This window comes from Sinocyclocheilus anshuiensis, unplaced genomic scaffold (assembly GCF_001515605.1).
Source record: "Sinocyclocheilus anshuiensis isolate Anshui unplaced genomic scaffold, SAMN03320099.WGS_v1.1 scaffold683, whole genome shotgun sequence".
In the NCBI taxonomy this organism is placed as follows: domain Eukaryota; kingdom Metazoa; phylum Chordata; class Actinopteri; order Cypriniformes; family Cyprinidae; genus Sinocyclocheilus; species Sinocyclocheilus anshuiensis.
Genome location: NW_015548218.1, coordinates 296,100 through 319,189, shown reverse-complemented (window position 1 = coordinate 319,189; position 23,090 = coordinate 296,100). Strand labels below are relative to the sequence as shown.

General features: G+C 38.7%; 1 pseudogene; it reads left to right on the top strand.

The window, feature by feature from the left end:
* Positions 1-15,303, top strand: part of LOC107654081 (uncharacterized) — an 18,263-nt pseudogene extending 2,960 nt beyond the window's left edge.
* Positions 15,304-23,090: the final 7,787 nt, after the last annotated feature.

Below are 23,090 nucleotides of genomic sequence, written 5' to 3'. Positions count from 1 at the left end.
GCTTGCTTCATTCTTGAATGAATCAGCCGTCTGAACGAATCGTTTGAATGCCTCTATGACTAACTGATTAAGACAGTCAACTTGCTGCCACCTGCTGGCGGTTTACTTTCAAATTTAAAAGTAACTTTTTTTTTTTTTTACAACTTTTCATATTTGTAAATAAAAAAATCTCAGTGGCTGGTGAGCAAAAGAGTTAATGTCAAGCCCTGTATACAGTGAACACTTGTATTGCAGTAAAAAATGTGGTGTTTAACCGGAGTACAGTGGTGGGGGTGCTTGACGTGTCAAACACTAGAAAGGAGTGCACGCTGCAAAAAGTTTGGAAACCACTGAGGTAGAGGGATGAGGCAACAAGGCAAGGCAAGGCAAGGCAGGGCAGGGCAGGGCAGGATCAGGACAAGGCTGACAGGACACGACAGGATACATGCGATGACAAACTGGCACGGGACTGCAAACACAAGGAGAATAAATAGAAAACAGGACATGAAAGCACGCAGCCGATAACACGAGCTGCGTACAACAACAACACAAGACAACAAGAAAAGCATGCGGCCGAACACAAACCGCGTGCTACACAAAACACAACACACGTGGACAGAAGACTGCACGCTCCCACAACAAGACAGAGCATAGTGCACGAGTGTCCGGACCCCGACACGAAGCCTAAACTCAACAAGACATGAGTGCCGGGATCCGAACACCACGCTCCAACATGAAACAAGGAAACAGGACACGCAGATGAGAGCGCACGGCTCGAGCACTCTCGAATCCATGCGCTCACATGAAAACAAGACATGACAGGAGTGTCAAGGCTCTGTCACAAAACAATTAATAACACTAGACCGAAGTGACAGAACCCTGACAGTAAACTTATTGGGTGTGCTTTTTTAATAACATGTTTTCAAACAATGTCATTGGTCCTCCTTTTAAATCCTCCAACGGACGTCCTTTACTACCAAATGTTCTGTAGTACATATGTTCATATGTTCTCATCACAATGATGCCAGTGAAATTGTGCATAGTTTAAGCTTGTTTAAGCTTAAAGTCATTTTGTCACTCATCACACAGTCAAAGTTTAGGTACCCAGAGCTTGCAGTTTTTAGTTGTGGTAAAAAAACAAACAAATGCTATAGAAAAAAAAAATGGTTATCATCCCTGTCTGTACTAAATCCAACTATATAAAACTATTTTGTCTAAACTGTTATTTGTTTCTTAAATGTTCTAGTTCATTGCATCCAGTTCATACCTTTCCTTTGTCAATTGCTTGAGACATTTTTTGCTGACTACATGTTTTCTATATAGCTGTAAATAGTTGATATGTGTTCCCCCCACTTAGTATATAGTGCAAAGGGTGATTGTACTTTGTGATTACTGTTTGTGGAAATGTTGGAAAACTTGTAGATGTAATTTAAACAATCCAATCTAATGAATAAATATTCTGCCTTTTCTTTACCTGACTCTTGATCGCAGTCGGGTCAAAACTGTCAGCTGATTCAATATTTGAAAATTAAGATGTAAAAATACAGTATATCGACATGGACAATGGACAGTGTGACTGAAAAGTGCAGCAAACTTGGAAACTTTTAGTTTGGTCAGGAATGATGACTTGTATAGTTCCACTATTTTAGGTCCAGCCTGTTGCAGTAATAAAACTCAAATATGTGTCTAAAACCATAGTAAATTGACAAATGGAATTATTTCCATGTCTGACCAAACTCTCTTTTCAGAAAATGGTTGAAGTAATCATGAAATAATTGGTGTTGCCATTCTTACCGGGCCTCTCTGATGAAACTCTGACTTCACTGCTGAATGGGTTGCAAGAGCTTGGTGTGGAAAACAAGGAAGACCTTGCTTTTAAGATATAAAGAAATACCTTCAACCTATTCAGTGTCGAAAGTTACTGAATGGCTTTCAAGGAAACTATATTTTGATATTGTCCCATGAAAAAGTTGAATAAATTAAAGTTGAATAGAATAATAATAAATTAGAATAAAATAAAGTTACAATTAAAATACATACAATGCATAAAATCAAGTAAAATAATATTTTAGAAGAAGCCCATCATAAGTGCAAATATAACATGAATATATGTTTTTGTTTTTTGTGGTCATTTGTTTTATTTATTAGTGGTTATACAACAAATAATACAATTGTCATATTTAATCTTTATGAATAATAAAATAAATGAATCAGAACAAAGATGCTGCGTGTTAAAAATGATGAAGCAACAAACATTATTGCATATTGAAAATGTTATGAAAATCCTCCTCCCTCTCCCCAGAGATGAATTCATTTTAACTGTGCATGATAAATTACCATAATTATCTGTACCCACCGCCATTTTCTCCTGAGTAGGGATGGGTATCTAGAATTTTATTGATACTACTGTTCTTATCGATACTCTGATATTGGGTTATTTCTCTATCAATAACAGCATTGGTTCTTTTTCCTTAATAAATAATTGCTTTTTAAATAATATATTATTTTAAATATAACTAAATGTTTCTATGGCAGCAACAAAAAAGTTAACAACTGCAAAGTCACTATATAAACCAGTGGTTCCCAACCTTTTTTCCAGTGGACCCCTATTTTAACGTTCAACATTTTTAACGACCCCCAATAAAAAGAAATAAATAAAAAAGTTACGTTTTAAAAAAATGCAACAACAGTACAAACATTAAAATAATGACATTAACAATGATGGCTTGATTAAAAAAAAAAAAGTTTGGGTGACTACAATATAACGTTATCTAATAAAATGTATTACGTTAAACCTCACATCTTAGATTATAGGTATTTTATCTGCTCTGTTAATAATTCTAGATACTTTATTATCCAAATTGTTTAGATATTTTGAATGGACATTAGCTTATTTTCTATAAACCAGTAAAAATTTACAACAGTGCATAAAAATTCGATCTACAAGAATTCGGTTTACAAGAATCTGTGAAAATTTAAGATGCCAGTGTGGAAGCTCAATGGGCGCATGCTGCTCCCGCTCTGCATATGCACAACTTCTGCGCCGCCTCTGCTCTGCGTCTACACAGCATTTTGCGCCCTTAAAGGGCACCGCAGAAAGGCGACAGGACAAAACAGACGCTTTTGTATTGTTTATTTGCAGGCAAACATTTTGTTCGAACAAAATGTTCGAACATTTTAGCGACTGCCCCACATACAACATTACTTACGGTAGAACCGTAATGACGATACTACTGTTTAAAAAATACAGTGGCACTGCCAGTATTTTGGAGCCTTAGTATCGCGATACTACCGTAGTACCTGTAAACCGTGCAACCCTAGTAATAAGCACCTGACTTTTCTTTGTGTGTGTGTGTGTGTGTGTGTGGAGGAGCTCAGCCTGACACAGACAACAGGAGAGGCTTCAGCAAGTGTAATAATACTTTAATAATTTAATATTACTTTAATGATTTAGAGGTGAGATGTTACCCAGTTTCAGTTCCCATCCCTGCAGCGTTTGTGAGTGCCTGATTGCACTGTGCATGTGCAACTCTCCACAGAGATTCTTTAGCCATTTCCATCATCAGCTGCGTGGAAAAAAACAATGTATTTAATTTAGATTTGCTTGCCCGACATGGCATTTTACTTGTTTGGGCAAAAGGGCATCTTTCTTTCTCTCTTCATGTAATAATCTGTTCTCGTATTTGTAGAACTTGCAGTAGTTCAACTGGAACTTGTTCCTGTCACCTTCCCAACCTTCGTCCCCAGCTCCTTGAACACTCTTTGCACCGTCCCTGTCAGCTCCCCATGCACTCAAGACACCGTTTTGTCTCCCTCCTTGCAGCTTGGCAGACCATGGCATGCAGACTTCCAGGTCAACTGGGATAGGATGCCAGCAACAATTCAAAAGGCAGTAGCAAATAAAACAAGACCATCACCAGGCAATAGAAAAGATATGGGGAAGGCAGTGGTTGATCAGATCGTGGAACATGAACCTAACCCAACCAGAGCAATTTGTCACAATATTGTTCGAAGCATTGTAAGGAGCCATCCGGAATGTTTTGCTGATGTTTCAAAAAATGGAGACATCCTTGGAGACGGTTGTTATTCTCTTCTGCAGCAAATAAAAACTAGGGTGGAATATAAAAACAGGAACAATACTCTTGTGAGACGATGCAGAGAGAGAAGGCCACAAAGTGAGGTACCAGATGAAGGCAGAGGTATGATAAGAGGCCCTGTAGATCAGTATGGCTGTGTAAGATGGAGTCCTGTAGAATTACCTCCTGGCAAAACTGTGGCATCATTAGATGGCATCAAAAGTCATCTCCTTAACATCTACTCAGAGGAAGGCATGAGTGGTGCAGAGAGAGCTGAACCTCTGATGGAAAAGACATATGTCATCCAGCGACGCTGTCTTGCAGTGTGCCTGCACCAGCCATTGCAGTGGTTAAGGAGGAATGGCCTTTTCTCTTTTCACTAAGAGGTATTTTTTTCCCTATTCCATCTCGTGAAGCACAAGGCTCATTGCATGGGTGGAATTTAACTTAACAAAAGTAACAATATATTAAACTTTAAGTTTCCAGTCAAGTTCTGCTCGTGCAGTAGTTAAAACAATGCTGTACTTCTTCGGTACACATGCATACCGAACCGAAAGACCCGTACTGAAAATTTTCAATATGAATACGTGTACCATAACACACGGTTACAGATTTTGCTATACCATTTATTTTGCGGTACACAAATATATCAGCGTAGTACTACTTAAAAGTTATATACACCTGACTTAATGTGACAAAGATACATGCATGAATGAGACAATAAAGAGTGGGGTGTGCTTGATGTTAAAGAGAGTTATTAAGCACAATATGCTGTGAAGAACTCAATGCATACAGCCGAAGCGTGCATACAGAAAGCACCTCTCTCAGACAGCATGCGTGCACAATGTTTAATAAAGTTATTAAAGAGCAGGTCATAGGGGTTTTTGAAAAATATATTTTTTGCAGTTTATAACGTAGCTATCCTTAAATGAAAACAGTCTGCAAAGTTGTTAATCAAAAAAGTGCATGATCAATAAAGATATTGTCTCTCAAATGAGAGAGTCGATTCTGAATCGCCTTAACGAGTCGTCATATTTTCAAATCTTTTCGTACGTCGGTATACGTCACTGGGTAAAACATTTGCACAATCCCTGCCTACCCGCGACTCTGACCTGCCCACAAACACTTCCGCTAGTTAGTGTGTTTACATAATGTCGAAAAGATGCTGTGTTCAAGGATACCACAGAAATACAATTTGAACCTTTTGTTGTGTGCATGTAATTTTACCGAGGACTGCTTCTCTAATCTTGACTTTTATTTTCGTCGGCTTCTAATCTTCTAATCTTTATTTGGACTAACAAGCTCTCCGAAACACAACCTGTAAGTACGATTGGTCTTCGAACCACAACCTGTAAGTACGATTGATACGTTATGTGTACATTTTCAATTGAGTGCTCAAAATATCAAGTTTTTGTGCTAATATGTGATGTATACCTAGTGTAGCTTTAGGTTTCCAGGTAAAGCACGATATTACTGTCTTACTGAAATAGTTCTGATAATCCGCTGTGAACCCACAATAATTACTTCGTTTAATAATAAAGAATGTAGTGTAAGGCAAGGCAAGGCAAGGCAAGTTTATTTTTATAATCATTGTGAAATTGCTGTTTATTTTGCTGCACCGGCAGTTATAGGGTTAATGCGGGAGAGATGAGTGAGTTAGTTAAGCTGGTGTGCCTGTGATACAGCTGTTCTGCGTTCTGATTAAAAGTTAAGACACAGAGCGTCTTTTGTCTGCTGTTCTTTAAACATTACAGTAGACATATTTTGGTTTACAAACTGTATTGTTTCATCAGTTAGTTACGTTAGCACTCGGCTAACGTATCCACCATTATTGTTTGAAGTGTTTACAGTTTAGCAGCTAAACTTTAGCTGTGGGCATGATTCGCTTGCATAAGTGTTTTTGTATTTTATGCCATTATTTTAAGGACGGATTGGAGCACTATATTATTGTTTTATGTAAAGGTGCTTTGTCAATGGTAGCGCTCGCTAACTTGCTCAAGGACTCCTCTCTGTGCCAATCACAACAGGCTTGGCCAGCTGACCAATCAGAGCAGAGTAGGCTTATGGAAGGGAGGGGTTTGCTCTGAACTTGCTTGGAACGAATTGTTTCAAAATCATTGGCAAATGACTCTAATATTAAATGTATATTCTCAGAAAGTTACAATGTTTTCTGTCCTTAGATGCATTTAAACCTGTTGTAGAGGACTCCATCACAATATTAGGACACTTTAAAATACCATATGTATCTTAAGCACAAAAAGCAGTAGAAAATAACTTAAAATGACTGCGCCATATCTGGAATATTATAGCTTCATTACAGTCTATGAGGGGAAGTGGAGACGCGTAGTCCATCTTTATATACAGTCTATGGTCGCCAGCATTTGTCTGTTTTAAAATGCATATTGCCATATAAGTGTCGTCACGTATAATCACAGCCTTGGATCGTTTTTGAACGAGACTTGCATCTTACATTTTTGATTGAGACTATATTCCACCCATGCAACAAGCCCTTCACAAGATGGAATCAGCACAACATCCCTGAAGTATCCAAAGAGCACCTGTATGTAATTATCACAAAGACTCAGCAGTGCTTCTACTCCATTATCTCCAGGTATTATTTCACACTTCACTCTGTTCACCGATGTCTCCATTCTCGTGAAGTTTCGAGAGGCCCTGGATAACAAAGGCAACACCATTCTGAAGTTTTGCCAAGAAGTCAACTCTCATCAAGGGGTGAAAGATGTTTTGGCTTGTTTTGAACCCGAGGCTGCCTGCATTCTTCTTCTTATAATGGCATACTTCAAAGAGCTCAAAGATGCCATTGTGCTTGATGTTGATGTAAGTATATTTTCACTTTCACATTAGCATTAGACCTATTGTTTGTTGTAAATGGATTGTACTTGTATAGCACCTTTCTGGTCTTTCCGAATTACTTTATTAACATCAAAATAACGCAAATATCCATTAAAGCTATTAAAGCATCGAATTATTTTTCTTTTGCTCTTTTGGATTAACATTTATATAAGAAATGCATGGATCCGTTATAATGATGTACATCTGATATTTTCTTTACTGTTTACGTTCACTTAAAACAACCGACTGTGCTTACAAGGATACTTGTCAAGACAGCCATTGGTATTCACCTGCCATTTGAGAAGAAACGCTTTATCAAAGCGCGTGCGTACCGCACTGAGATGTCTTGGGCTTAAATGGCTTAAAATTACTTTAATGTTTAAACTGACAAGACTTAAAACACGTGAGAATTAAAAACTTTCTTGAGGAAGCAGCACTGGCCTGATCGTTAAGATAGTTTTGGGGGGCTAAGGTGACAGATAGGGGGGCTGAAACCCACCTAAAAAGGGTTTAGAACCACCCCTGGTATAGCGTGCGTAATTATACTGAAACATAAATATATAACCAGTTTGCCTGATTCAATGTGATGGCTGAGCCTGTTTCTGAGATAACAACATGCCAATCTGTGGTTGGATTTCTGACACGGCTAATCGTAAATCATCTTACACTGTCAATAAGCGTGACTGATACTCGAGCCAACTCTGCTCTAACTGTCGACTAGCAGTGGGAGTCAGATTGCCCCCTAGTGGATGGCTAAAGATTTGTTAACTCATATTCATAAATCCTCAAGGGAATGTCTCTGAATTAACTGATGCTCGCACCCCGCTTGACAGGTGCGCCCCACAGGTTGAAAACCCCTGCTTCATACTACACTTCACCCCATTCACACAGTTGCCAACTGCTAATCACACAATCATCCCCACTCACACACTGAAGGCACAGCCCAAGTACAATTCAACATGTGAGCTGGGGGAAGCCACGATCAAACCGCCGACCTTCCAATTGGTGGATGACCCGCTTTACCACTAAGCCCTGTCTATACATACACTCACCAAGCACTTTATTTGGAACACCATGAGTAGGGCCTCCCTTTGCCAAAATATCATGGATACGGGAGCCACCATCTTGTGCTGGTGACATCATTTGAAGCCAAACTCTACATAGTAGTGATCAGGGTTACAGTCGTGGTATCGAGGTTCTGCCCAAACACCTAGCCGACTCGGTCCCGAGCAGGTAGAGCTTTCAATCATGACATGAAACCCCGTTTTTATAGCATCAAATAACTAATTATAATTGAACCTATCAGAAAAATGACATGAAAATGACTCAATGCTTCACTTGAGCGTACATTAGCGTAATAAGAATTACTGCAGACAGCCACCAGGGGGCGATCAAGATGTTTTTGTTTCACTTTTGCAGACCTGTCATGTCATCCATCTTTACATACAGTCTATGTTGGTGACCTGTATCTGCATGATTTTATACATTGCACTGCTGCCTCATGATTGGCTGATTGCATGAATAAGGAGGTGTACAGGTGTTCCTGATAGATATAGCTAAGTTATATATGTGCTTGATGAGTGTACACACTGAGTACTTCATACCAGGGGCGGTTTCTCCATTAGGGCGATTGGGCGACGCACCATCAAAGCCCGAAAGGGAGGGATTTTTTTTTCTTTCACATTTAACCACAGTGTTACGCTAGCTTTCACTATTCTAGACTGTTTGTTCTGCCTCTAAATAGTCCAATCAGCGTCGAGTCGCGTTTTGTGTAGTACCGCCCCTTTTTGGGCGATTTCTGTCAGACTGAGAATCGCCCCGAGTGCTCTCATAGACTTCCATACAAAGATCATTTTTTTCGAACTGCAGGCAGATGAAACAATGGATGTTGCAACACAGACTCAGTTGGTGCTTGTATTCAGATACATTGACAGGAGCCATGCTGTGCAAGAACGTTTCTTTGAGTTCATCCCTATCTTGTATGCAACAGCCGGCTCGATTGCAAGTGCGATTTTGGAGAGGCTGAACAGTCTTTTCACTGATGATGACAAAGGTAAACTCATCGCGCAAGCATACGACGGGGCCAGTGCGATGAGGGGAGAGCGGGCTGGTATGCAGCAGAAGGTGCGTGAACATTATGAAAATGCTCATTATGTGCATTGCTATGCACACCAGCTGAATTTGATCATGCAGCAAGCTACTTCTCAAATTCCAGCAGTGAGAGTTTTCTTTTCTGATCTGGGTGGCATCACCAGCTTTTTTACACGGTCACCGAAACGCACTACTATTCTCGACCAGATTGTTGCACGAAGGCTGCCAAGAGCCTCATCCACAAGATGGAACTTCAATAGCAGAATCGTGAACACTGTATATGAGAACCTAGATGATCTCAAAGACTGTTTCAGATCTATTGTGACTACCGGTTCATTTGATAGCACCACAGTGAGGGAAGCATCTGGCTTCCTGAGGATGCTGCAGGATGAAGACTTCCAGTTTTTTCTGCAACTGTTTCATCAAATAATGCCCCACGTTGACATGATGTACCAGCAGCTGCAGAAGAAGGACATTGAAGCAGTCTTCATCAAATAATCCCTCCAGAACTTCACAATGAAAGTGCAGACCATAAGGTTAGATCACATAACATTGTTCATACCTTCTCAATATAGAACCATGTCATTTCATAATGTATGCTATATGGTAACAAGATTTAGAAACTTCAAAGTGGGAAACTAATTTAGTCATCTGCATCTTTTGAAATTGTAGTTACCGTGTGTGTAACAACATTAAGCCAGCAATTTTTATATTTTTCCAGCTATTGTCAGAAAAAATATATAAAACAGACTATTTGTATTTTTTTCTGTTTTTCTAGGACATGAGTTGCAGGTATTGTCAATGACAAACAGTTTTATTCATATACAAACACTGTTGATCTGTCTGCTTTCAGGGAGCAGAGCTAATTTCAAGAGCAAGAACAGCAGCAAGTAGCAACAGAAACGATAAGATCTAGGAGGGCCTTGGGAGAAGAAGAGAAGCAGAGGCTGTCTAAAAAGGTATAGGAATTTATTACTGACTATTTCATTGGTCTACTTAAGTGCTGGAATATCACACACTTTTTTACATTCAGCTCATGAATGGATAGTAGCAGTATTTTTTACTCCTAGTATTGTACTTTTGAATTACCTACAATTATTAAAAAATACAGGGTTTTTTTGTTTCCTGAAAAGAAACAGTTTTGGACTGGTTTTCATTGCTTCACACTTTTCACTGAGTGCTTACACAGATACACACAGGAGCATTTGAAAGCCGCATCTATCAGCGGATTCGTCTATGAGCAGATATATTAGGGATCCGCTGATAGATGCGGCTTTCAAATGCTCGCTTGTGCTTCTGAGTAAACACTTAGTGAAAAGTGTAGCCAATCACAGTCATATCTGCTGAGTGTGTGAACAAATGCTGGTATTGTCACATTTTTAAAAGTAGATACTTCTGACAACCCTAATTAATTATAATAAACAATTAATTTTATTACCAAAATATCACAATCAAGACACAAGACACAATCCTGAACCACACCTAAGAAGGGTTCTCATTCACTGACCACCTTGTGAGTGCCACGCTGCTACAAGGAGAGAGGTTTGAACAGCATTACCATACGTTCCCTGTTGAGGCTCTGAACATCACTGTCAGGGCATACCCCATGTTGAATAAGGCGAAGCTTAAGACTGAACTCTCTCTCATTTATGAGAGTCCAGAATTCAAGGGCTGCTGTGGTGCACTGGCACTGTACCAGATTTTGCTGAAGTACAACCTCCAGGATACCTTTTTTCTGAGACTGTAGCTCTGTTGAACATCCTCATAGTGAGTGCCACGCTGCTACAAGGAGAGAGGTTTGAACAGCATTGCCATACGTTCCCTGTTGAGGCTCTGAACATCACTGTCAGGGCATACCCCATGTTGAATAAGGCGAAGCTTAAGACTGAACTCTCTCTCATTTATGAGAGTCCAGAATTCAAGGGCTGCTGTGGTGCACTGGCATTGTACCAGGTTTTGCTGAAGTACAACCTCCAGGACACTTTTTCTGAGACTGTAGCTCTGTTGAACATCCTCATAACCACTCCCATGACAACTCCTGAAGCTGAGAGGTGCTTCTTAACCTTAAAGAGAATCAAGACATTCCTCCGAAATGTAATGGGACAGGAACGTCTGAATGCACTGGCCATGCTTTCCATGAAGAGGGAACTAGTCAGGAAAATGCCTGCTTTCAACAAGAGAGTAATTGATCACTTTGCTGCTTTAAAAGAGAGGCGAGCAAAATTTCAATATAAGTGAGTAGCGTGATATAAGTGAGTAATGTAAGTGAGCAAGTGTAATGTAAGTGAGTAATGTAATATAAGTGAGTAATCTAAGGGAGCAGTGTAATGTAAGTGAGTAATGTGATGTAAGTGAGCAGTGTAATATAAGTGAGTTGTGTAAATAGTGATTTATGTGACTTCAATTATTTCTTATTAAACTGAAATTGAAGTAAAACGTTTTTTGGAAAACCACATCCTGGCTTCAGTCTTCATTTTCTGCTGAATTGTGTTAACACGCATATAGAAACATAAGGAGAGCAAGAGATTGATTGTTAGAGTCAGTTTATTTTTAATTAATACTATAGTAGTTCAGTTTCCTTTACATCTTTAACTAGCCGTTAATTTATCAATTGAATGGGTGACCTATCCTCATTAATCATGCAAACATTTGCCCCCCCTGAGAGAATTGGCAGGAGCCGCCACTGCTTCATACATAACCCAAACTTTACCAAAAGTGTACTGCCTAATCTAAGATAAATTGATGGGGGAAAGGGATGATTTGTGCACAAATTTTGACTCTGTGCTACCATAAGTGCAGATTTTTAAAGGGATAGTTCACCCAAAAATGAAAATTAGCCCATGATTTACTCACCCTCAGGGCATCCTATCTGACATTCCTCTTTCAGACGAACACAACGAACACAATGACGAACACAATCACAGTTATATTTAAAATTGTCCTGGCTCTTCCAAGCTGTATAATGGCAGTGAATGGTGCCCCTGTTTTTGAAGCCTAAAAAACTGCATCCATCCATCATAAAACTACTCCACACGGCTCCGGGGTGCTAATAAAGGCCTTCTGAAGCGAAACGATGCGTTAGTGTAAGAAAAATATAGATTTTAAAAATGTAAAAACTGTAATCTCCAGCTTCCGGTTGCTCAAGTAGGCGCGTTCACGACAAGGCGTTCATGCGTATGACGTAGGCGTAACAGAAAACGCAACATAAGCTCCGGGGAGAAGAGTGTAGTCTCGCGAGAACCAAGTTTTGTTTACAGCACAGGGAAACCACGTGAACTACATCTGTAGTTTGTGCCACCGCTGCAGCCTCCTTCATCTCGTGGAGTTCCTGGTCGGTTTACTCCGGTTCAAACAAATATGGCTGGGCAAAAAACTTATTCTCCTCTTGCCTTATATCGAAATGCTCAGACATTTTTCACTCAGAATCTTCGTTTTTTAGTACTAGTTCGTGACAGGTGTTTTGTTTCGCTTTCTCCTCTGGGCTTCTGCGTTCGCCACTCTCTCCCTGGAGCTTACGTTGCGCCTTCCACTACGCCTACGTCATACGCTCGAACGCCTTGTCGTGAACGCGCCTGCTTGAGTGACCGGAAGCTGGAGATTACAGTTTATAAATAAAAAAAAAAAATCTATAATTTTCTTACACTAACGCATCGTTTCGCTTCAGAAGGCCTTTATTAACACCCCGGAGCCGTGTGGAGTAGTTTTATGATGGAAGGATGGATGCAGTTTTTTAGGCTTCAAAAACAGGGGCACCTTTCACTGCCATTATACAGCTTGGAAGAGCCAGGGCCATTTTAAATATAACTGCGATTGTGTTTGTCTGAAAGAGGAATGCCAGATACACCTTGGATGCCTTGAGGGTGAGTAAATCTTGGGCTAATTTTCAGTTTTGGGTGAACTATCACTTTAACAGTTGAGTCTTATTCTACTCTTATTCTATTGATTTATTATTTTTGCAGCCTTGTGCCACAGCCGCTGACGTTGAAGGGACTGTGACGCTACCAAGCACCCCTCGCTTGATTGTCCAAGGTAATGTTGATGTCTTCCTCATTTTTAATGTATTTTCAAGTGTCAAGTTGTCCACAGATTTGTTGTGAGCAGTTTCATGTTGGAACTATTTTCTTTCTAACAATTAGAATTTATTGCAATTATTATTTTTTTATTATTCATGTAAGACCCAGTAGATAGAATGTGCTGCCATACTACTCTTTTCACTCTAATTTCTTTACAAAAATAAAAATTATTGATTCCTTTTCTGAACAGTAGGGCATGATGAGTATATATGGTTTTGTTTCAGGTGACACAATGAAGCCGAGGACATGGATGCTGTCTTTGGAGGGTCAAGTGGTCATGGGGCCTCACCCTGACTTTACAACTGGTCTGGCTGCCATTTTTGCCAGCTACTATAATTTCAATCTGAAATATTCTGACGATGCTTCTTGCACTCTGGAATTTATCCAAAGGTAATGTCTACATTAATATTGTACTTGAGAACTTGTTTTTTTTATTTTTTTTTTATTTGGTGGGTTAAACAAGGAATGTTTGGATGTGCTGTGTTTTTATGAGCCGCAAAGGACTGCAGCAGCCAAATGGTGAAGACCCCCATCTCCCCCTCAAACAAGTGATGTGTTGTAGACTCAACTGTTGTGTCTGTGCTGGAGACCAGAGAGGAAGCTGTTTTTAAAAGGGTGGAGCTCTTACTCCATCCTCTGCAAACAGTATATGTAAATTACATGAATTGTGTGCAAATGCTCTGCCAGGGTAAATCACACACCTCTACTTTGTTGCAGGATTGCTCTTGTGTGTTTGTGATGTAAATGTTTTTCATTTGCTGTTATAGAAATGGTTGCAGTTTAACTGAACCACTATGGCAAGCCGTTTTAACTTTTATTCCTTCACAGGATATGAATTCTTGATATCAACAATTCGATTTTCACTAGTTAAAATGCTTTGGATGTGCTGTGTTTTTACAAGCCGCACAGGACTGCAGCAGCCAAACGGTGAAGACCCCCATCTCCCCCTCAGACAAGTGATGTGTTGTAGACTCAACTATTGTGTCTGTGCTGGAGACCAGAGAGGAAGCTGTTTTTAAAAGGGTGGAGCTCTTACTCCATCCTCTGCAAACAGTATATGTAAATTACATGAATTGTGTGCAAATGCTCTGCCAGGGTAAATCACACACCTCTACTTTGTTGCAGGATTGCTCTTGTGTGTTTGTGATGTAAATGTTTTTCATTTGCTGTTATAGAAATGGTTGCAGTTTAACTGAACCACTATGGCAAGCCGTTTTGACTTTTATTCCTTCACAGGATATGAATTCTTGATATCAACAATTAGATTTTCACTAGTTAAAATGCTAATTCTTGATATCAGAAATTAAATTTAAACTAGTAAAAACTATCATTCTTGATATCTGTAATTGTATTTTCACTAGTTAAAGGTCACCATAGGCTGCCATTCAAATTCAATTGTTGATATCAAGAATTGATTTTACTAGTTGAACTTCCAATTTCACATATCAGAAATACAATTCTTACTAGTAAAAACCTTTATTTTTGATATCAGTAATCACGTGGTTACTAGTGCAAATGGCTATTCTTGATATCAACAATTGAATTGTTACTAGTAAAAATGTTCACTTTTTATATCAATAATTTGATTGTCACTAGTGACAATGTTAATTTCTGATATCATGAATGTGATTGATACTAGTAAGAAAGCCATTTTAGATATCAGAAATGACTCTCCTCATTTTTGATATCAGAAATACATTTTCAGATATCAGAAATAAAAAAATTAAAGTTGAAATACATTTACAGATATCAAGAATTAACATTTCAACTAGTAACAATTGCATTCTTGATATCAGGAATTCGCATTTTTACTAGTAGCAAAGTAATTATTTATATCAAAAAATATATTTCTACTAGTAATAAATACAAAGCTGATATGTGTATTTTTTTATATCTGTTATCATTTTGTCGCCCTTTTAACATTTAACCATAGAACCACCATAATGTCACCTTGTTTAAACTGAGCTAACTTAAGTTTTGCTCTGTAGTACAACAACTGTGATCCACTAAAGGTGGTGACTAGTTAATGACACCTTTTTCATCCCACTTGAATGAAACTAACAGCTTTCCTCTGCCTTTTTGTATATAGGTGCATCTTGGGAATAAATCCAGAGACAGGCACAAAGTCAAAGAGGCAGAGAGGTCACATCAACCAACGAGTCTGCACACTAATCAGAAAACTCATTGAATGGATGACAGTCTAGAATGTAAGCAGTGTTTTGCCAGAACAGACCAACCAAACACTGGCTCGGTGTTATGTTACATGCAGTTATGCAGTAAGATAGTCATTGAATATGCTCTTATCTCCTCGTTCAGTGGAGAGAAGCAAAATAAATGTGTAATAATAAATGTTCACAACAATTGATTGTGTTTTTGTGTTTATTTGAATTGAACATGTTATAGGTTATTAATGGGTTAACACATGAAAATGTCAAATTTACAGTAGTTTAGGTAATGCTTTAGATTTCAACCCGCAAAGAACTACATAAGTATACTGAATTTAGGGTGTACGTTTCTGTAATTATAGTGTACCTATAAAGAACGTACGTGTAGGTATAAGGGAACAATGTGTTACGTTTGGGTAATAAGGGGGTAATAACCAGATGTGCAACCTGCAAAGAACTGCGTAAGTAAACTGAAGTTACAGCGTAACTTAATACGCGAAGTCTGGGGATTAAAGGGGTAATAACCTGTAAAATTACAAATCAACAAATTGCTCTGAAATAATTGTTTATACAGTAGGTAATACATACATACATTATATATCAGGTAATGTATCAATAAACATGGTGGACTGTTTTATTTAATTCAAATATTGTTTGCAATTTACTATAGGCCTACTGCTGGGTTAAATGAACCCAAAATGGGTTTTAAAAATAAAATCACACACAATATGACAACAGTAACAACACAGGCAACAGATAGCCTAATAAAAGATTAACAGTTATTACACCAGTTCAGAAAAAATCAAAGAAACTCATACCACGTTAAAACTTATACAGCTTATACAGTTAAACCAAATTCTTTTGAAAAGCTTGCATAAATAGACTTTGTTCAATTTTTCATGTTTTTCACCCACTGACGAAGTTAAACTATTATGGCCAAACCATCAGGCCAGTAAACACACAGTAATAAACACTGAAAGTCAAGATTAAACTGTGTATTATAGCGAACTGACAGGATTTTACCATCTTTGATTTACCGTTTTGATCGCTCTCATTCACGTCCTCCACATTCATAACCCAGCAACATCGGGTTACTTATTACTGATATCAACCCAAATTATGTCAAATCAAGCCAGCTTCCTAACCCAACAGTCTCAACCCAGCGTTTGGATTGAAACAATTACCAGCGTGTTTTATATGTGTAGGCTATAAAAAAGTACACAGTGTATGTTTTTGCTAAATTGCTTGCAAATATAAGATTGTTGTTTGTTCATACATACCACGTAATATTAGAATAGGTACCCCTTAGTTTCAAAATACAGTAGAAATAATTTGTTATATTTATAGTTATATTATAGAAATAATTAAATTTTACAGATTATTACTCCTTTATTCCCCAAACTTTGCATTTTGTTCCCTTATACCTACACGGAGGTACTGAATAGGTACACTGTAATTACAAAAAAAGTTACACAACAATTGATTGTGTTTTTGTGTTTATTTGAATTTAACATGTTATAGGTTATTAATGGGTTAACACATGAAAATGTCAAATTACATAGTCACGGAATTTTAATCTATTGATTCGTGTTCATGGACATGAATTTCCTTTTTTTTTGTGTGTCACTCAGCACAACTTTCAGTGTATTGTATTTCAATAAGGATCGTCTCGGTGCAGGGTACCCCTTCAGTGTTTAAATCTTCGCATTTGTAAAACTAGAAATGATTTTATATTTATTATTTTGGAGCACCTAACACCAGTCCTTACCCTAAACCTAAACCTACCCACTTCTCAATGATATAAAACACAAGCAAATGTAAGTACTGGCACATGTATTTATTGCAAAAATTGACCACAAACAGTATAAAAGTATTACAGACATCTCGTGTTGCATTCCAAATCTTCCGAAGCCATGTGATGTAGTTATATGAACAGACAGTAAAATTTAAAGGGATAGTTCACCCAAAAATGAAAATTCTGTCATTAATTGTTCCAAACCCATAAGACGTTTGTTCATCTTCAGATCACAAATTAAGATATTTTTGATGAAATGTGAGAGCTCTCAGACCCTGCATAGACAGCAACGCAACTGTAATGTTCCCTGGTCCAGAAACGTAGCAAGGACATCGATAAAACAGTCCATGTAACATCAGTGGCTCAACTTCAGTTTTGCGAAGCTACGAGAATACTTTTTGAGCGCAAAGAAAACAAAATAACATAATTTATTCAACAATTCTTCTCCCCCGAGTTACGTCTTCCACCATTTTAAAGTATCAGAACACATACGCACGCTTTCCCCTAAGCGTAAACAACGCTGACTACGCAGATTATGTTCGTGCCCACGCTTTCACCTCCGAACGTAAACTACGTAGATTACGCTCTTGGGTACTCTCCAAAATGGCGGAAGATGTAACTCGGGGGAGAAGAATTGTTAAATAAATTGTTATTTTTGTTTTCTTTGCGCTCAAAAAGTATTCTCGTAGCTTCGCAAAACTGAAGTTGAGCCACTGATGTCACATGGACTGTTTTACAGAAGTCCTTGCTACGTTTCTGGACCTGGGAACATTACAGTTGCGTGGCTGTCTATGGAGGGTTTCATCAAAAATATCTTAATTCATGTTCGGAAGATGAACGAAGGTCTTACGGGTTTGGAACAACATGAGGGTGAGTAATTAATGACAGAATTTTCATTTTGGGGTGAACTAACCCTTTAAGGTTTTAATGCTGAAATAATCTTGCTCCGTGAACGCATGCAGTCATGTCTCATTCAAAAAATACACATGATGCAATCGGTCACGAGACACACAAATTCCAATGCCATTTTAGAATCTAATGATGCAATCAGTCACAAGACACACGACAGCCAATGCCATTTCACGACCAAAGCTGACGTAACGCTTGCTTCCTCGGATGCCGATTTTGAATGTGCCCAGTAAACAGACATTTTACGGCAGATTGCGGATGTAGACAGCGATCGCTTTCCATGCTTTCTTCACACAAATAAATGGTTTTACTTTGGAACACTTGTTTTGTTTTTCTTTTAAATAAATAAGATTTGTTGTCATATCTGCCTGTTATATCTTGTGTTTTTTATATATACACAAATGGGTAGGTTTAGGGGTGGGGTTGGGTTGGGTTATGTGCTCAAACGTGTAAATTGTGTAAATAAAAGAAATAAATGTAAATATTATATGGTGGCTGATTAAAAAGAAATCACAGAACGTGTTGCAGTGACAAAAAGGGAAATTCATGTCCGTAAACATGAATCAATAGATTACAATTTCGTGACTATGTCACAAAATGCCGTGAGACTGGGTTGGATGTAACCATGTATAGCAACATGGAACATACAGGTGCCATGTAGAGCACATGTAAAAAAAAACATGCTACCATAGGTTTTAATATGTAGAGCACATGTGGAAAACAGGAGCTGCGTGGTATGTTCCTGACACTTGATTTCAAGATGTAACAGTTTCAGCTGAATGGCCAATTTTAAATCCTTCATTGCCAAACCTCCAAGTGAGCACAACACAGAGTCAGAACAAGAAACAGACACATCAGCATTTGCCTCCACACACAACCGCACTTGTTTCAATTGATTGTAATACTTCAGATTCAGAACTAGAGATAGGCTGTGAAATACTTTACTGTATCAGCACAGCCTGAACAACCTCTTCCCACCACTTTCTTGTAAAATATCTTATTACCAGAATAACATATAAATTAGCAATCAGTTCTGTGACAATTCCAGAGTGTTAAAAAAGGGAGTTCAAAGCTAAAATTTATTTTGCCTACATCTTTGTCAGATTTTTAAATAAATTAAATTTGTTTTTTTTTTGTCTAAAATAATAATTTAAAAAAATCTAGTAATAATTATGGAAAACCATTTCAACCACTAGCGGCTGTCCAATAGATGGTGCTAGGGTGCTCCCCTCCCTGAACCACACACAAAATGAAAATTATAATAATTATTATTATTATAAATGATATACATTTATGCTATGATATGATAGATGATGTAGCGGGCAGCACATTCCAGGGCCCAGTTTATGGCGGGGCCCCTCTCTGACCACAATAGTGGACAAAGATTTGCTACATTTCGATTCGATCTTGGTGGACTAACATAAGCAAACTGTCCAACACCAATAGATAAAGATGCTAAGACAACAGCCAGACACCTCTTATGGCGCTTTTTCACTGCATGGTACGGCACGGTACGGCTCACTTTTGGGGGCTTTTCCACTGGGTACAGTACCTGGTACCTGGTACTTTTTTTAGTACCACTTCGGTTGAGGTTCCAAGTGAACCGTACCATTACCAAAACGTGACGTGTAAACTCTGCTGATCACGGATTGGCCGGAGAGAATCGTCACTACCTGCATCACTGAACTTGCGACACAAACACAACAGAACCGCTAGATTTAAATCAGCACAGCCAGCGAAGGATCGAGCGCAACTGTTTTGAACAAGCGCGCCTTTTTTAACAACCAAAAAGTGGCTGTTCCCCCTGTTGAGGAAGTACAGACGTTCCTCTCGTTGATAGCAGAGGAGTGGATCCAGCGAGAGCTTGATGGGGCGATGCGGAATGAAAAAGTTTTTCAGGAGTCACGGCAATAGAGGCGGCACAACTATAACGACATGTGAATAATCCCGCCCACTCTAAAGCGGTACTGAACTGCAGTGGAAACGCAAACCGATCCGTGCCGTGCCGTGTCGTATCGTATTGAGCCGTGCCGCGCCGAGTCGTACCACGCAGTGGAAAAGCGCCATTAGAGGACAATAAGAAGACCTTTGGTACCAAGCCCAGGAAGGACAGGACTTCTCATTGGTCAATATGCAGTTTCTGCCCTTCACCCACCTACAGACTGATCCCTAAGATTTGGCCTGTGACCACCATAAAAATTCCTTAGGATCTCCAGACACAGCAGCAGTGGATGAAACAAAGAGAGAGATCACAAAGATCCAACCAAATCCATTCATAACTATATTTTCAAACCTTAAAACTCATGCAAACCAGAGCACACACATCTTATACTTATTGAGAGAAACAAGTACTCTCATTGACGAGTGAGTGATGTGTAGTGCAACATCTTACACAAACTCAGCTGTTAATGGACAAATGAATGCATTCATGACAGTTCAATCTATTTCCATTATGTTTAGACAATGTATTTGCAACATTGCCAAGGGTATTCTGGTTGTGGTTTGGTAAGTGGATAATGCATCTGTAAAACTTTAGTGACACATTTCTAAATGTGTTAAATTAAATAAGTTCCACACCGTGTCCTCCGCTCTGATGGAAACAGTCAATCACAGCACAGAAATGGAGAAGTGCCGAATCTCCTCCTCATCGGAAAGGGATAAAGGTACCCTTCCAAAAGAAACTCCTTGTTCTGAGTCTGAGTCCTGTAAGGGAAGAGACAGTAACAGAAACACCAGCGTTCTGAGTCTCTGGCCCGTGAGGGAAGAAGCAACAACAGATACCAAGTCCTGAGTCTCCAGCTTTGGAGGCAGCAACAGATACGCCATGTTCTGAGCCTGCAGCCTGTGAGGAAAGAGATACTCTGCGTTCAAAGTCTTCATCAAGTGAAACAGCAACAGATAGAGCATGTCCTGAGTCTCCACCCTAGAGAGACAAATGGATTGACCAAGTACTGAGTCTCTTGTCCAGGGAGGTACAAGACACACAGACATTTGCAACAAGGTGAAGCTCCGGTGAGCAAACCTTCACTTCAAGGTACTTTTGCTTGCGTGTTCCAGGCAAGGACCTTCTACACCTACTCCAGGGCCACCTGCGCAAGTTGTTCAAGATCTTAGGACCCTTTGGTGCTCCAGGAGATCAGCATCCTACAGTGCTTTGTGTTCAAGGCTGTTAAAACGGATTCCTGCTCCTTTCTCCACTGCATTGCTACCAGCACAACGAGTGGAAGAAGTCACCGCCACCGGACTGCTCACTCGACCACAGAGAACATAAATATCACTCCCAAACCTCTTCTAGAGACCGTGGCGTTGTATATTATCAGTATATGATTTTTATAATCTACATTAGATATTATATAGCTGATTGCAGTTGATAACAAATAATGTCACGTATTTGTTTGATGCATAATAATTTGTTTCAGAGTAGCAACAGTTTATCTTTCCAGATAGCATAGCTCTGACATAGCAACACCCAACTTAATCACTTGCATCTTATGCACTTTATTCCATTTTCGTTCATGGTATCCATTTAGTAGTTGTTGATTACACTTGTCTATCTTTCGTTAATAAAATTAATTTTATTACACTTGTGTCTTCCTTGTGTTCATAATGCAGTAAAGGGTTCTACGAGTTAGAGATCCCACCAATCTTTCTTATGTGATGTACTCACAACCACACCTTAAGTGACACATGATGCACAAATCATAACGTCATTGGTGACGTGAGTACCCATCACTACACTATTTTGCCTCCCTAGGTTGGCCAAAGCAAATTCACTACAATGATATGATAGAAAATCATCTGTACAAAATACATGCTTTCCCTATATGTCCTCTCTGCCTGTCTGCATACGATAGACCTTCTTCCTGTGGTCGATCTCTCGATGTAGCAGTTTAGCCAATTGCTTATTCAAAATTTTAACATATTCAAGATATGACATAAAATGAGCCAATCAGGCTAAAATTCAACCTGAAAAGGGCAATTATTAAAGAGCCACTGCTGAAGTCAGGACTAGTCTTTAGGGGCAAGAGAAGTCAGGACTAGTCTCGCAAGAGGTTTTGATGAATAAAAATGGTAATTAAGTTGAAGATGAATACAGCTACACACAGGAGACATAAATTAGGCACACATGAGTCCAGCACTTTATCCTGGACTCATTCACTTTATTTTTTTCCTGTGCTCATGTACTGTTTCAATACAAACAAATACCTAATAATGCTGTTCATTATAAAACACTTGCCATCCTAGAGATCTCCCACCATGGGGAGTTTTACCAGTAATGTTGTTTCTCTTACCTGACTTATAAATGTGCATTATTTATTTAGCCCTTGAGGGTCACGTGTGATACCAAATGTTGGTGTAGCACATGGGGTGTAAATGCTTTTTCATGTATCTGAAATTTCCAGTAAGCTGTTTAGAATCAGAACTACTAAATCAGTGCCCATTTTGTGAATTAATAATTTTTGATTTTCTTTCAAATTAGTCAAACAGGATACCAAAGTGGACTGGTTCACGATTGGGTCTGAATCATCCGGTTTTAATCTTAATTCAACTGAACAGAATACACTTTCATGTTAAAAACACTCCGTAGCAATGGTAGCAGTGGCATTTATGTGTAAAAATGTTCCTATACTATCTTTATATTTTAAGCACACCTCTAGAAATTTATGTGAAAAATCTGTTTAAATTTATATGAAGTTATATGATGTCTGTGCAAAATATCGTGTACAAAGTTTCTATCTATTTGAACAAAATAAAGTATGGAAAATGTTCTCGACCAGACATACTGTATGCTATGATTATTCCAAGTGATAACTGATCTATACAAATAAGAGATATACCTCAAATAATGTAGAAAATATGTATTTCCTGCAACCCCTGCGTGTTTAGCATTTATAAAAGCAAAATGACTTTTAAAATATAGTGGCCTTGTGAATAACAACAACAACAAAAAAGTTTCTGGAGTTGTAGAGTGGAGTTTCTGGAGTTTCTATGTATTTATCTGCAAATTGTGTAAAAACACTACATAAACAACTAAATCAATAAATTCAGTTTAATAGATGTTCATTGGTCATCTTCTAAAATGAGAGTGTGACTGGTGAGGCGTCATCAGTTCTCTCTATGCTGCCCCCCAATGGACGGATCCAGAACT